Source organism: Emydura macquarii, unplaced genomic scaffold, assembly GCF_026122565.2.
Source record: "Emydura macquarii macquarii isolate MOO-44397 ecotype Brisbane River unplaced genomic scaffold, CSIRO-AGI_Emac_v2 contig_1043, whole genome shotgun sequence".
Lineage (NCBI taxonomy): Eukaryota > Metazoa > Chordata > Testudines > Chelidae > Emydura > Emydura macquarii.
In genome coordinates this window covers 5,085,554-5,103,143 of record NW_027131180.1, presented here as the reverse complement: position 1 = coordinate 5,103,143, position 17,590 = coordinate 5,085,554, and the positions used below count along the sequence as shown (strand labels likewise).

The window sequence follows — 17,590 nt, the reverse complement described above, 5'->3', positions numbered from 1 at the left end:
CCAGGGCCCTAGTAGTGGCAGAAGCGGCTGCCACTGTGTCGGCGGGGCTCCCGCCGCAACACACCGACTATACTGTGGCTTCAGCCACGGGCCGTGGCTGTCCCTGGGCTACTTCCTCCCCACTGACCCCAGTACCTGCCTCCTCCGGGCTGCCAGGGTAGTCCACTGGGCGTAGCGCCACCAGTCCTTCCGCATCGACCGGGGGTAAGGTGGGGAGTTCCTCTTCAGGGGGCAGCTCCTCGAGGTCGTTGTAGGCGGGGAGAGGCTCGGCCTCTGGCAGCTCCTCCAAGTCCTGCCCCGACTCAGGGAGGGGCTCAGCGGCCGGCAGCTCCTCTAGATCCAGCCCAGCCTCAGGGGGTACCCGCCACTCAGGCTGCTCTGGGGTCTCGGCCCAGTCCAGGGGTCCCGGAGCACGGGCCCAGGCTCGGGGTCGGGGTAGCTTGGCCCAGTCGTCCTGGCCGAGTTGCCGGGTCCAACTCCGTGAAGGCCCTATCCAGTCCCCGGGCCCAGGTGGGGCCGGGGTCCGTCGGCGGCTCGGCTCTGGCCTAGGCCTCTGCAGGCAGGGCCGCACGTCTGTCTCTGGCAGCAGTCTGGGGCTTACTGAGCTCAGGGGCCTGGCCTTTATACTTCCCCTTCCTGTCGGGGCTCCGCCCCGCTGCCGCTGATTGGACTGGCTGAGTGGTCCTATCACGGCCTGGGTCCCTTGTTGCCGGGCAGACTCTGTGGCAGGACGTGAGGTGGTCCAATCAGGGCACTTGCGCCCTTCCTCGGGCTCTTGCTCCAAGGAGATTATCTGCAATGTCATGTGTTCAGTGCCCTATATGCCACATTAGAGATGTTTGAAAGTAGTTAGATAACTCACTACATACAAACCAGGAGTTGAATGTCCAGATGAAATGTGCTCAGGTTAGATAACTCAGTGCATACAAACTAGGAGCTGAGTGTCCAAATTACGCAGTCTGGCATTAAGGGTGCTGACTATTACCACAGTATTTGTCATATGCTGAAATAGGTTATACATGTGAAACAACAATATGATCTTGTAAGACTGGAGTGAGATGGATTCTCTTTAAAAAATAAATAGCATAAGGTCTAGTATTTAAATACTATGTTCTTTCTATTCACAAGCCAGAGTTCAAATCAGCTGTGTTAAAAATACTGAATTCAGCAAAATTTCTATTAAATTTATTTAAGCAAAGAGAAATAGAGAAGTCTCTGAAAAATGTGAATGACTGAGTAACAGCCACAAGGATTAGACATGTGGGAGAAATATTAATTTGATTTAAAATAGTTAATGTGGAGTCACAAAAGGAAGTCTAACAAATACAAACAAATAAATAAATACATAATACATAAATATATACATGTAAAATGTAAAATAACAAAGGATCAGTGGGGAAGAAAGCTGCGTACATAAAATTTACCTGAACATCAAGATTCCTACACAACAGACTCATTTACAAGGTCAGTCTGTATGGTATAGAGATGAGTGGAAACAATTCAGGGTGAATAGAAGTAATGTAAGACTGATGATTAGTCTCTATCATGTTTCCTTTATATTTCAGTGATATAAATGGAGTTATCTGCAGGAAGGTTACACTTGCAGAAGATACAAAACCAAGGTGGTGGAATCAATTATTTCAAAGTAAGAGGGCAACTCAGTTCTGAATAACTTGAAGAGACTAGTAGCATCCCAAACATGAAATAAATACAAACAGAAAATGAGTGATACACTGGATCTTTTAAGTCATTTGTATTGCTGGGAAACAACTGTAGTTTGATCTACAAAAGGTTTATTTGATGAGTACTTCATTCGATTAATTTAAAAAAAAATCCCTCTACAAAAATTAATGAGTTTCCACAAGTCCTATCATAGCTGCTTCACACTGAGCCCCTGAACTACAAAATATACTTGTATGAATTTATTCTGAAGGATCATTCCGACAAAAAAAAAAACAAAACCCAAGAACAATACAAAACACCCCACCAAGCTAAAAATAAAGGAAAGAGTCTGAGACCTATTTTATGAGGGTGATTAAAAAAAAAAAAAAAAAGATTCAATAGCTTATCTTTGTGTATGTATCACAAAAATGCAAAAACATTTGTATAAAATAGCCTTTAAGTTTATATTTTTTATTATCTCTTCTGGAGAATTATAGATGTGTCATCAGTCTTAGGAGCTGCTTTCAGAATGATAATGTGGGTATGATAGGTTGAAAGGCAGAGATGCTGTCTTATGCAAGCCACTCTAAGCAAAATGCTGTCATCAGTATGATGGTCTTGAAGGATATTTAACAATCCTATAGCTTAATCCTATGAAGTAAGGAGGGTAACTTTGAAAAGTTTATTTTGTGTGGTGTAGAATGAAGAATCTTCATATTCCTTATGCAGTTACAAATGCTTTATGACTAGACATTTCATCTGGGATATTAGCCAACATTTTGTGATTTTTGAGTAGTAACAGTAATAGGTATTACAGTAGTGCCTGGGTACCCAAAGCCAGGTACAGAGTCATATTGTGTTATATACTGTGCAAAAAGACATTTCCTATTTCAGAAAGCTGATAAGGTAGGGCCTCAATTCTGCCAATATTTACAAATGAGCTTCATTTTAAGAATAGGAGTGGTAATACCACTGAAATCAGAATTGGAACCTATGTTTATGACAAGATGCAATGGACAAGTACAGGGGGGAGAAGAGGCAGGTTTGAAGACAACAGTAAAGCAATCATGTTTTTACATAATGATTAGTAGACTTGGTTTTTCACTTAACCATTGTTAGATTTAAAATGTGTATTATATAGAAGAAACATACTGAATATGTATAGCATAAATTGAAATAGTGCATCATTTCTGCTGGCAGAAATTAGCAGGAATGTTTGATTCAATGATTTTACTTAGAAATAGATTTTTTAAAATGTACTCTTTTTATAGGGTTACTCAAACTGTGTGCAAAGATCTATGCTAGTTTATTATTATTTTAACCTTGACATTTAAAATAGTTTTGCCCCTAAAATCCAAAGAAAGCAAAGAGGTCTGTATGAAGTCCAGATGTTTGTGAAAGGTTATCAGAAGATTGGAATATGTCTGGATTGTATTTTATTTTTTCTTGAGTGATGACACTTTGGGCGCTGATCTAAGACCTGTTAAAGTTAATGGGAGTCTTTCCATTGGCTTCAATAGGTTTGGATCAGGCTCTTGGTGAGATACAGCAAAAATGAAATGAAATAAATTGAAAAGACAAAGCTGTATTGGTAGCATATGGAATGGAAAAATTAAATTACATTCTCTCAGACCAGAAAGACAGTGTTATAATGATGTATAAGGAAACTTTATTGAGCCTACAGAAAGATGTTGTCAGAAATGTTCATCCTCACTTTTCAGGCAGTACATATGCACCAAATCCTATCCCAAAAAAATGTTATTAATTTTGAAGGAGCATAAGTTCAAACAAAGATATGAAACTGTGACCATGGTCACTGGAGGGGCCACACTGAGAATGCTCAATCAGGGCAAACTTCAAAGAATAGGGCAGACGATCCCCAAAACTAATGTTTTATTCTAATAATTAGATTCACCAAACCAGTAGCAAGAAAGCTTCTGCAATACTTTCCTGGTTTTGGAGGCCCAGTACAATTTGAGTTGCTTGACCACTATCCTACAGGCTTAACATAGCATTCAGTTGCTTGCTTGGCTATTCTGACCCTTGTAGCATGACATCTTTCAGTTGGCAGAGACTGAATAACAGTATAGATGTCTCAGTTTCTGCATAGCACGGCACATAACAAGACAAAATACAGATACTGTATGCTTGCAGCTGCACATAGATAATGGTGATGGGAACAAGAAGCTATCCTTGAACGTCTGGGGGGAAACCCAATGTAGGTAATTAGTATATATGATAATAAGAAAAAGATAATTAGGTGAAGGTTGTTTATGGAAGGGTATAAGTAGTTATCACTTAGACAAAGGGGCGCGCTCCATCAACACCTGACTCTGTGGGAGGTGCTGCCGGTTGGACCAGAGGCCACTAACTCCCTGGCAGGGCCCCTGAAGAAAGCTGTTCCTGTATACAGCCTTCTGAGTGACTGCTTAGCTCTCCAGGCTTAGTGAGTATGATATATTGTAGTTAATTTTAGGCTTTGTATCTAACTAGTATATTTATAGAAAACCTTGCACATTAAACCTTATTGATCTGCAAATCAAGCGTACCGTGTCTCACTGGTATTCACACTGATCACAAAGTGTCCAGAACCAACACTGGTTACCAAGAAGCTAAAATATAGTTCCCTTCAAGAAATCCAGCCTTTAGCTCACACCAAACCACTTCCATATGGTGAGGATTACTTAAAATCTTATTCACCATATATAAAGTTCTACCATTCCCAAGAGATCTGACACATTACCCACCAGGTCAATGAATATTTCAGACCTTACCCAAATACACACTTACAGATCATTCTTATTAACTAATCTAAGATTTATTTAAAAGAAAAGAAAGAGTACAGTGGTTAAAGATCATTATACATTCAGAGATGAGTAAAGTTCTTAGGTCAGTTTCATAGTAGAGATGGTGAACTGACGATTTGTGAAAATCCTTCTAGAATTAGTTCCGGAGGTGATAGTCCTTGTGTAGAGTTTATTGAAATTCTTCCATGAGAATTTTCAGTGGAAATTTCCTGGAGACCTCAGTCTTGCAGCTTGAGCTTCCCCAGACAAAGTTTAAGCAGATCAGAGATTACAAAGGATCAGGCCCTAGAGTTCTTTTATATTTCTCTAGCAGGCTATGATAGCCTCTTGACAGCAGACAACACAGCAGGCGTTCCTAGGATAAAGAATAGGTAATATATATTGTTGCTTTGAAGTTAATCTCTATTTTCTAAGCACACATCAGTAAGTAGCTACATTTATTAGCATAAGATAATTAACCATTCAAGCAGTTCATAGGCAGTTTACAACAAACTTCAAAGAGAAACATAGACAATGATATTATTACACCCATGTTTCATCTAAGTGTTAATATTCCTTTCTGATCTCTAAATCAAGAGTAGTAACAGACATTTCAGAGAGGAATCAAAGTTTAGAATCTACAAGCTAATCAGATCACATTGTTATTCTTCTAACAAGATATAGGTAAACACAGACAAATACAATTAGTACCTATTCTAATTCCCTGACAATATAGGTTTACATTTCAAAGAATTTAGTCTACTTAATACGGCTTTGGCAACTATCTACAAGAAATGGCCCTGTTTACCATTTCAATACTTCTTTAATATGTTCTTAAAGATTAATTTTAGGCTGCTTAACCCTCACTGGCCCAGTGTCACAGAGACTTTTTGGTGTCACTGTAGTTTTGTAATGGAATGAAATCCCTGTTCGCTGCACTAAATATATATGTACAGAACATACATAGTGTCATAAGCCCCAGTCCTGTGAACACATTTTCAGCTTTAAGCACATATGCAGTCACATTCAAAGCACTCAGAACTAGTTTAGCTTTCCTTCCATTGAAGTCAGTGGGAATTTTTTTCATTGACTTTAATGGAATTAAAATCCTACCCATTGACTTCATGACATAAAGCTAACCACATGTATAAGTGTTTACAGGATAGCCTGGTATGATACAGGATGGCAATTTCAGATCCAAATGGGAAAACAGCCAAACAACCCGCCCACTACTACCATCACCTAGTATGATTTTTTGCACCTAACAACTCATCTAAAATCTAAACTTTGCTGTTTATTCAAAGAGTAATAAATGTATTTTCTCTCCCTCTCCCGTCCCAAGACCTGTAGCATTCTCAAAATACTTACACAGAGCATATAATCAAATATAGCAGTATACATTTTCACTTAATTGTATGTAGAACTAGGCAGATGTCCCATTAAAAATTGAAGGAGCTTCGTAAGAAATTCCCTTGAAAAATATCCTGAAAATTTACCCCAGGTAGTCTACTTTTTACCAGTTACACTTGTTATAAGGTCCAAAGCTCCTCTATGTGTGCCCAAAAGAGCCTGATCCCACAATTTCAAGGTTGGAGGTACAGAAGTGAGAAGGGTTGCCTTTGTGGCAATCTAAAGTTCTTTCTTGCAGGCTTTCACCATTTAAAAATTTTACATTTGAAAGCAACAAAGAAAAAATGTAAGTGGAGCACTTACTGTCTTAAACAGTTTAATAACTGTAAGGCCAACAATCCCAGACAAGTGTTCTTACTATTAGATATGTCAAGATTAATAAAGTTCACTTGTTTGCTTTAGCCCTGTAGATGGCAATCCGCATGACATCATATTTAATCGCTGGCACTGTCCTTTGTCACTGCAAGCTGAATCTCTGTCACAAGGTAGATTTGGATAATATGGAGTGTTTAAATATTCCTTCCATCCAACAATGTTAGGAGGACAGAAAATACATTATCAGCAGTACTGAAGACAAATTTTCAATAAATAATTGACAATAATCAATAGAATAATTGTTTTGCAGCCTATGTTAAGAGGTACATTATATCTCACTGTACTCTCTGATAATGGATATTCTTTCAGCTCTCATGTGAGTGGACTGAAAAGATAACTCACCTATGATTCTGTTATGATTTGGTTTGTAATTAAACACCTGAGGGAGCCATTAGGCTGTGGATAGGTTGTGAAATTTGGTAGTGCAACTACCTAATGAGTTAATGAAAGGTCACGAAATGTACTCTCTAATCTCATTTTTGCTGGTGGAAAAGAAGTCAGTTTGAATTTCTTTAAAGAGAGGCACTTGAGAAACTAGGTGATGGCAAATAAGTAGTTGCACTCACTGCCTTTCAATACTCTATAGAGATGCAACCTGGGAGTACCAAAGGAGCCTGAAGGCGTTAGATTCCCAGCTCCCATTAACATTCAAAGGTAACTGGGTATCTAACTGTCCTTTGATGCAGGATGCAATATTAAGACGAAATTTTCAGAGGATCCAGAGAGTAATTTATATATATTGCTCTCAGAAGAATTGCTCACTGTACCCGTGGCTGGGTGCACCACAAAGAGAGAGAAATGACTGACAGTTCTCAAATATAAGATCATGTGTTGGGCAGAGTTCGTAATGTGACTACAGATGGACCAAATGTTAGCATTTACCCAGTATTCATTATGCACTCACTCTGTCTTCAACTGGGCTGTGGGAAGTACAGTAATACCAACCTGTCCAATGTTAAATTTTACTTTATGTGGTTATATGGATGATTTTTTACAGCACATTATGTTCTGTATGATGCAAGTACTGTGCAATTGAACTAGGTTTTGTATACATAATCTTCCAATGGGAAGACAGGATCTTCTTTTACAGTATTAATGGAGTTTTACTATCAGCATAGGAATCATTAACAAAAGTGGAGGAATCTTTAGGCATGGTAAGGGAAATGATTGGTGTGAGGATATGTACTTCATTTTTTTTTAGATCTGTAGAAGAAAACAAGGAAGGAGGATGAGAGAAGGTTAAAGAAGGTCTGCCATAATGCAGAGAGAAAGTAGCTCTAGAGACAATCTTGTTTGCCTTATTCAGCGTTCACTATCACTTAATATATAACATAAAAATTAATGTTAATGAAAATTTATGCTCAACTTTTTTTGGTTATTTCCAAGAAAAGTATTCATAATGTCTATGCTCGCCTGAAATAATGGAAAAGTATTTTTGAAGGAGCCATATGTTAATACATTTCCTCACTTAGTTAGAAGGAAATTATAACTTTGTCTAACAGCAGCATAGAGAAGTTTAATGAGGAATATAATCGGTACCTTGACACAATTTTAATGAAATAACACCTGGTTTTATATTTAACCCACTTCAAAATTCAGGAAAGCTTAAGTGCTTGTTAATATGTTGTATAGTAAATATGGTACACCAGTAGAGATCAAAACAACAGTACATTATAATTAGCTGGGTAATGAGAGAAATGGAAAATTATCTCAAGAGCCTGCCTTGAAGATGTACCTATGACAGACTAGTGGGCTCAGGCTGTAATAGAGCTTAAACATGGTAGAAAGATGGGAAATCATCTTTATTTCTTTCAGTTTTCTGTGGAACAGATTCTTATACCCTTATTTTGAGTATCTGCCATTGACTTCAGTAGGACGACTTGAGGAGTAAATACTGGAGTAAGACACTATGCAACTTGAGTAAAGGTATCAGAATCTGGTCCAATGTTGGAGAACTTTCAGAGACAGGCTGCATTATGTACCTTTTTTAGAGTTTTTTTTTCTCTTTGGTCTATCAATTGCCAATAAATAATGTTTATGTTTAATCTAAGCTGAAATAAATATTGACTGCTGTAACAAGTGAAAGGTTATGTACAGGTGTTCTCAAAGAAAGCAGAACACTAGCTTCCATGGAGGCAGAGGACTGTGAACACAGTAACCAGTGTACATGGAGAATGCCACAGCCGTCCTCTGCAAGTGCCAGAGTGGGCCTGTGGGCCCTTTGTGAGCAGTAAGGGGACCATGTGCTCTAGAGTCCAGATTCAACAAATGCTTCACTGGAAGCGTGTGAATAATCCCATTGAATTTAATGAGACTACTTGTGCTTAAGTACAAAGTACATCACAAAGATTTTCATAATTGTAGGGACTTCAAGATTGGGCCCTAAATTAAGCAGTAATTTCAATAATGATTAATGCGCAATGGTGATTGAACTCTAGTAATAAAACTTATGCATTTGAAATTTCATTGCCGTCTGGGTACAGTTTTAGCTCTATTTTTTTTCCCTTCATGCTCTCCTTTGCCCACTCTTGTTGTCATGCATCTTCTACTTACAACAGCCACACACTTACTGCTCCTAAAACAACCTCCCTCTCCTCCTTTAGAACACATTTCTATTCAACACAAAAAGTCCTCCAGTCTTAGAAGAGATATGTTTGACCCCGGAAATTCAGATCCTGAGAGGAAATTCAGATCCAGTCCTGGATTTTCACAGAAGTCAAAGGGTTTAAAATTCTCTTAGGTTTGGGCCCATCTCTAATACCTACTCCATCTCATTGGAGCTACCTTGAATTACCCAAGCTAAGATTCTTTCAGTGTACAGACACATACACACACTGTAGCAGTGACTTTTAATATAACTTTTTTTAAGAAAACATTATGACCACTGCTCAAGATAATAAAGGGAGATCATTTTTATTAAAAACACAAAAATAATTGCGTAGGCTAACTGTTATTAGAAGGAAATCTCACAACATTAAACAATATAAGTAGGCCAAAAACAATTAGGTGGTGGTTATACCTTATATAAAACTGTGCAAACAGCTCTAAAACAAAAACATGTCAACTATTCACCATGTAGATATTGAATAAAAAATGTGGCTTTCAAAAATAAATAAATAAAAAAATAAAAGCCCTAGCCTCTATCTATTTTACCTACCTATGCCAGGCCTATATCAATATCATCTGAGTGCCTCCGTTGTACTTAAGAGTGGAGCTATAAAGTATGTTTTTCCCTTTCTGTGACTGTCATATAGAAATGAAGAAAATTTAATGTTTCTTCCCAGAAAATTTTATAAAATAATCTTTTCCAGTTTAAATGATTAACTTGGTGTTTTGTTATACAAAAAACACTTTTGAACAAATGCACTTTTTTTTTTGCACAAATTGGGCTGGTTGGAAGATATTGACAAAATTTCATTTAATCAAAACCATTTTAGTTTTGATGAAAACTTTGTCCACACTATATTCTGAGGAGGGAGGGAAGTGATCTGGGATAAAAATCTCTGTTCTGAATCAGACAGAGCAGGGGCTTGGAACCTGGGTCTCCCACATTTTAGGTCAGGGCCCCCCCCCCCCCCCCCCAAACACACACACACACAGAGGAGAAAATGGACAATTCAACAAAATTTAGAATTTCTATTTTGGGAAAACATTCACAAAGAAAAGTTGCCTTGGAAAAGTTGCCTTGGACTATGAAGGAGTAGAATCAGGAATGAGGAATGAACTCAGATCAGGGAAAAAAAGACTAGATGTATCAGGATTTGAATAAGGAATGTATAGAAATGAAAAATAAAGACAGGATGAAAGTCAACATTTTATAATTGTGAAATCAGTGACAAAAATGAGAAAATATGAGATATTAATCACAGAAAATGGTAGAATGGAATAAAAGAAGAAGTATTGATGAGGTACAAAGTGCTGAAATGAGCTGACTGGACAGAGAGAGAGAGAGAGGATAAGACACATAAGGAACAAGCTGAAAAATGTCTTAAAAATGTAACCTTAGGGAAAATGAAAGTTACTTTTCAACTGCCTAAATTCCTGATGGAAGCAAGATGGTTTATGTGTGAAGTACTGCCAGGAGTGTCAGAGGATGATATAAAAAAGAGAATAGGTGAAGATGAAGTATTGTTTGTTAAGTGGCTACTTAGTAGGAGAAAGAAAGAAAACTGGCCATCTCAGCTGTATATATAACAATTAAAGAAGGAATACTTCCAGATAGCATCCAAATGGGGATAGCCGGACTGTCTGTGACGTTCCCATCTGCAACCTGGGTTGGTATATCGCTGTGTCACTCCAATCACCCCTACTCCTGGGGCCTGTCTTGCACTTGCCTCGCTGTGTGAACTCCCACTCCTGGGTCAGCTCACGTACAGCACCCGGCAAGCAAGCGGTTCCTGACCTAGTGAATGAATGCTTCTGGCCAGCCACACATGGGATCATGCAATGGTGTGACCCACCAGCCAAAAATTCCCAGTCCCAGATGCAACCCTAGGACTGCCATTTTACAAGTTCAGTGCTGCCCATTGGACTCTGTAAGCCATTGATTAGTCAATTTATCAAATAAATTGATATGCACCAGCTCTGTCACTCTAAATGAAGTCTCTACACACACACAAACCACCTGCACTGCTTTAGATAAAACAAATAATTAAGTACAGAAAGATTTTAAGTGATTATAAGCCAGAATAATATGTCAGATTTGATCAGGAAGAAATAAAAGGAGATCACATTCTAAACTAAGCTTAACACTTTCAGTAGCCTTACATTCTTTAGATTGTTCTCACCATAGGCTGGCTGGATGTCGGCCCCCAACCAGGCTTTACCTCTCTAGGCAGTTTTGATGTTGTCTTGTAGATGGATTGCAAGAAAGAGCTTAAGAGACCAAAATGTCTCTGCTTTTAACCCCTGTTCCTTCGCCATCCTCTGGGGTCAGGTAATCGGCAATGTCCGGTATGGTTTACCCCCCTTGAGTCAAATGAGCAGCACCTTATCAGATGCTCAGGCCAGTCCATTGTTGCTGTATGCATGTCTCAGCAAGGCGTGAACTCTCACTCTGCAGTCAGTGTTTGCCTGTATCTGCTCCAAACAATGTGAGATGCATATTTGAGAATATGATATAGCAGAGCTTCATAACCATGCCTGTGACATTGCAAGAAGCAAAATCAGCAGAAAAATATCTAAAAATAGACAACCTCTTGACTGATCACATTCCTGAGATTTTCAATGAAGGCAATAATACAGTTTAAGTGACACGGTCTTAATAATCCTTTGCTAGAATGTGCATAGTTTAATAATGCATGGACAGGAATTTAAGAAATTCATCCTTGAAATGGGGAAAAAGCCTTATATAATGTGTATGCAAGAAACCTGCCTAATAAGTAAATTGTGTTCAATGTACCGGGAAATTATATACTACAGAAGAATCGAGAGGGTACCAGAGGAGGGATGCCTGTATCTTTATAAAAGAGAGACTTAGTTATATTGAAATCTATATACAGAAACTAAAGTTTTGAACACAATGCTATGGAGAGTCCAATGCAGAACAAAAAACACTTAGATATGGATTTATAATGTTTATAATCCTTGTAAAAATAATTATTTTAGAATTAGAAAAAATAGTTAATGTTAAAAAACCATTCATAATTTGGGAGACTTTAATAGTCATAATGAATTATGGGGAAGTAAGAAAACTGACCTAAATGATAAATACATAGAACAATTTATCAATATGCATAACCTGGTAATACTGTATACAGGAGCACCTACTGAATTTAATGCAGTGTATGGATCCTTTTCTGTTTTGGATCTGGGAATTCCAATAAATATTTTAACTTTTAAATGCAGCTGGGAAATCTATAATGAAGACAGAATGGGAAACGATCATGTCCCTACACTTATTGTTAAGGATATGATTTGATCACGGAGGTCATGGATTCCATGACTTTCCAGGACCTCCGTGATTTCTGGGGCAGGACTGGAGCAGCTGTCAGCCTGGGGACTGCCTCTGAATAGATGATTGCGGTCTGGTCCCCCCCTGAACAGTTGATCAGGTATTTCTAGTAAAAGTAAGGGACAGGTCATGGATTCTTGTTTATTGCCCATAACCTGTCTCTGACTTTTACTAAAAATACCCGTGACAGAATCTTAACATTACTTATGGTGTACCAATGCTGAGGAAATGTCAAGACATACAAAAATTTCCAGATTGGGGCCTGTGATGAATATTTATACAGCAACAGTACAAGTGATAACCTAGGAGAATTCTATAACAATGTAATAAATGGAATTATGGCAGCAGCTGAACTGGCCATCCACAAAATATCAAACTGCCCCTAACTTAGAAATCTACTTCCTTAGTGGAATGCAGATTGCAAATTAGCTATGTAAGCAAGCAAAACACACAATGAATAGTAAAGACTTAATGACTTATAACAGATGTAAAGAGGAAAATCAAAAAGACCAAAAAAGAAAGTTGGAAAACTTTGTGGGAAATTGAACAAAAAGAATCAAAGCTTTCAGAAATATAAAAGCAAATTCAAAGAATGAATGGAATTTAAAGTAAATGTATATCTGGTCTTATTGTAAACAATTAAATTAAGGTCTTCAATTTAGGAAGGGCAAACTTTTTAGCAAAAGAATTCCAAAAGGTCTATAGTAATATGAAACAAAACAATGAGCTTTGTGAAGAAAAATTTAGGTTTACTCAGGATAACTGAACTATTAAATGGATAGAGAGTATGATGATTAAGGCTAAGATTAAGTCATGGATATTTTTAGTAAAAGTCATGAACAGATCATGGGCAATAAACAAAAATTCATGGCCTGTGATCTGTCCATGACTTTTACTATAAATACCTCTGACTAAATCTTAGCTGCTCATGGGGCGCCGCTGCTCTGGGCGGCCCATGGGTGCCACTACTCTGGGAGGCCCTGATGTTCTGGAGTGTGGCACGGTGCTCATGCTCTCAGGGGCCCCTGGAGCCAACAGCTGGCCCCTACTCCTCCGATGGGGCTGATTGTCCCTGGTCGGCTGTTGCTCCAATGCCCCCCGGGGACTGTTCTCCAATGGCCTCCAGCTGCTGCTCAGGCCACCCCTGGGATCGCTGCTCAGGTGGTCCTGGGGCCAGCTGCACCAGCTGCTGCAGTTGTGGAAGTCCTGGGGGTCACGGAAAGTCACGGAATTGTGACTTCCATGACCTCCGTGACAGATTCACAGCCTTAATGATTATCTGGTGAAACAAAAATGTTAGTATGCAGGAGCTTATTACAGGAAAATTACAGCTTCAGGTAAAGATAGTGTAAGTAATTAAATACTTCAACACTTGTCAGAAGGAAGTCTAAAGGTTCCATTGTGGTTATATAATGAGATACAGGAAGAGAACTGCTGCCAATAGAATAAAAACAAATTTTGATTATACCAATTAAGAAACTAGGCCATTTACATTCAAGACCTGATGCTTACAAGCCTATCGCCCTCACATCACATGTGGAGAAATTCATGGAAAAAAATGATAAATATAAGACTAGTGGAATACTTGGAGAAAAATAATATTATAACAAAGGTACAAAGTGGTTTTAGAAAAGGAAGATGCACAGTTGTCCAAATACTGAGACTATAAACAGAGATACAAAAAAGCATAATGACTAAAAACTTTATGGTAAGTCTTCCTTGATATTGAAAAATCATATGATGTTATGGAGGAAGGCCTCCTATATAAACTAGCCACATTTCGAATAAAGAGAATACTTTGATGGATAAGGGATTTTAAGATAGAACTATACATGTCAGAGTGGGAACAGCTTTATCAAAAAGCTACAAGCTTTCAAATGGAACTCCACAAGAGAGTATTAACAGCCCTACTTTGGTTTTCCATTATGATAAATGACCTCCCAGAAAGTGTGCAGACAGGAACGTGTATTTCCCTTTTCACAGAGTAGTGTGCTAAGCATGGAAATGGACTAAGCATAAAAGACTCAAAGTAGCTGTGGAGAAAAAACAAATGCAGTACTCCAGAGAATTTCCAAGTGAGGAAATGATTGGGGATTTAAATTCTCACTTGCAAAATCAAAGAGAGTGCTTTTAACCTAGAAGGAATTTAGGGAAGAATGGGACTTATTTATTTATGGTGGAAAAATAATAATAGTTCAAAAGTTTGTTCCTAGAAGTAGTGTTTGACAATAAATTAACTTAGAAAGATCTCAGATAATACCATACAGAAGTGTAAAAGTAGGATGAACTTTCTTAAAAGTGTAGCTGGAAAAAAACGGAGTCCAGAAAACAGGGTTCTGATGATGATGTATTGGTAAGACCAGTTTTTGATTCTGGATGCCAGGTTTTTGGTTCAGCCTCAAAAACAATTCTTAGGATCTTCAAACTGTTCCAGATCCAGGCTGTATGACTGGTATGTGGCACAATAACTACACCAATGTGCATGCTGCAAATAGCCATTTCAGAAACCTCTATGAATATAAGGATAAAACTACTAGATCTAACTTTTTGGGCAAAGGTAAAAGGGAATCATGAAAACAGAAACACACAACCAGTTTGAGGATTGATGGGAGCATAGTAGACAAAATGATATAGATTGACACAGACCTTTTAATATCATGATAAAAAATGGGTAAAGGAAATATGAAAAAAGAAAAATTGAGAGAAGTAAAAAAAAATGTAGTCATGGAAAAATCAGATGACCACTGGGCAGTTATTTCTCCATTTGTAGATTTGGAACTGAATAAAAAATGGAGGGATGGGGGAAAAAACAACACACTATGACCAATGAAATTTCTGAATTTGTTTATGAAAAATGTGGTCAGCTTTGCCAAGTCTTTACAGATGGATCAAAAGATGACAGCACAGGTAGAGTGGAAACAGCATCTGTGTTCCTGGTCTTGGAATCTAGAAATCTAAAAGGTTATTTATTTATGTGACCTTTTTAACAGCTGAACTAATGGAAATAAAGTTGGCACTAACCTGGATAAGAGATATGCAACTGGCTGCAGCTATAATTTTATCTGATTCCTTGTCAGGCATAATGATAATCAGAACAAGGATTTTGGAAAGCAGAAGTGACATATGTGAAATAATCTTTCTAAGTACAGAAATAATGCATGCAGGTATCTGTGTAACAATAGCATGAATTCCGGTGCATATCGGAACACCTGGAAATGAAAAGGCTGACAAAGCAGCAAATATGCACCAAAAATGAGGAGGTGGATCTTAATATTCCCTTATCTAGACAAAAATTTAAAAGTTGTCACAAAAGAGTTTGCGAAAGAATGGCGAACATTATGGACTAAGTAAACAAAAGAACAAAGGTTCTATGATGTATATTAAAAAATCAAAGATAATACTATACGCAACAGTCATGATAGAAAAAGTGAAGGAGTCATTTTTAGAGTGCTAACAGGGTCGTTGTGCCTTATATAAGTTAAACTTATTAAAAAGACATAAAGATGGTAAAGTGTAATGTATATAAAAGCAAAGAAACTGTTAATCATTCTATGGTATTGTGGGTAGTATTCTACGGAAAGAGTTTCTTTATGAAAAATTGAGTTGTCTTGACGTCAGGCTGTCTGGAGTGGCTCACGAGCATGAGTACCAACCTCAGGGCAGACTGTTACAAGGCACGGCATAAACCCCAAACTGGTTGTGTGTGCTATACTTACATTTTACCAACCAAGTATCAAGTGTGAACTCATCAAGCACTACAACAGCCTTAACATGGAGTTACAGACAATTCCCTGCCAGTTTATCTTGCCACTAGCTTGCCTTTGTGATAGATGGTCCCTAACACCAAAAATCACAACAATATTCAGGTTACTCCCAGTCCCAAAGGACCAGTCACTAGCCCCTGGTCAAGTGCATTCTACATCTCTCACCAAAGAAAATACTTGTAGCCAATCCTATAATAAACTAATTAAAGATTAATTAACTAGGAAAAAGAAATGTTTTATTTACATGTTTAACACAGGTAAATGTATACACACAAATGAATTACAGACTTAGATTCCAAAACATTATAGAAGCTGCTGTAAAATGCAATTGCTATTGTAGGCACCAGCACTGTGATGTAGGCCTGAATCAGAACAGGCCCGGACCATGGATATGTATTTGAAGCTTAAGGGTTAATCCTCAGACTGAGAAAGAACAAAACTAGCCATTATAGATAGGGATGTTATGGACACATTGATTGTTTGCTCATGCCACCCCAGGCTCCACTATGATCATGGACTGCTTGAACGTATGAGTGGGAACATTCTGCCTAAACATTCTGTGATTTAACATTTATGACTCATGTTTGTGACGATCTACCTATGAATGTTTGGGAACATCCTGAAAACTAATTGGGATAATTTACAAGTGAAGTAAAGTGCCCAATGCGTATCAGGAAAGGGGTTGATGTGTAAATCATGGGGCAATGAGAGGGCAAATAAGATTTCTTTTATTTCCTTTTGGTAAAATTGGTATTAATAGAATTGGTGTAGGTATAAGGATTTTATTATGTTAGTAAGTATAAGATAATGTACCAATGTAATGGGATATGTCTGTAATGATTTTTAGTAAGTTGAATGCAGTTTGAGTCTGCTGAGATTAGACGGCAAGGAAGTAATTGCTGAGATAATGGTTCTTAGCATCCAAAGGCAGGAGGGAGAGAAGATGCTTTTGTTTAAAGAACTTTTACAACCCAGATGGCCGAAGATCAAGATAAACCCCGAAAACAGGTGAGTTAACACCCAAGGGCAGGAACAAGACAAAGTGTGAAACAGCAATGAAAGAAGAATGGGAAAGCTGTCACACTTGCAATATCAAACATCATTGACGATTACATCAAACAAGGAGACTATCTGACATGACAAAATTCATAGACCCCAATGGGGATGGATAAGTATAAAAATGGGGAGAAGAAACCTGGACTTCGGGCTCGTTCTGCAAACCCCAAGGAGCATCGTGTCGTGACTGACAGAGCCTGCCTCCATCCTCGTGTCTGAGTCACCCAGTCAGTGATTCAGCTCAAGCAACACAGAGGCTGGTAATTATATCCTTCCTTCAGAGTTGTGTGTATGTGTGTGTGTGTGTGTGTGTGTGGAAGTGTGTTTTAGGCAATTGCTTTTTCAAATATTTTCTGTATTCATAATAAATGCGGCATACTGCCTTATCCCCTGAATAAGATCCTGCTGTTTATTTCATAAGTGCAACACTATAAGTCCTCTAAGGCTAACCCAGCTGAACAGCTGGGGATCCCTTGCTTCTGCTTAGAAATCTTCCCCCTCGGAGTTCAAGGAGTATACAAATACAGTTTCTTCTTGTCAGGAGTTTTTAATCCCTTCCCCCAGAGTTCAAGCTGATGGGAAAA

The 17,590-nt window shown here is 38.2% G+C and overlaps 1 long non-coding RNA gene across 1 annotated transcript in view; it reads right to left on the bottom strand.

The window, feature by feature from the left end:
• Positions 1–4,507: 4,507 nt before the first annotated feature.
• Positions 4,508–17,590, bottom strand: part of LOC137151068 (uncharacterized) — a 126,192-nt gene continuing 113,109 nt past the window's right edge. The window contains exon 3 of the long non-coding RNA XR_010919157.1: positions 4,508–4,824. This is a non-coding gene — a long non-coding RNA (uncharacterized lncRNA). The remainder of the gene's footprint in view (positions 4,825–17,590) is intronic.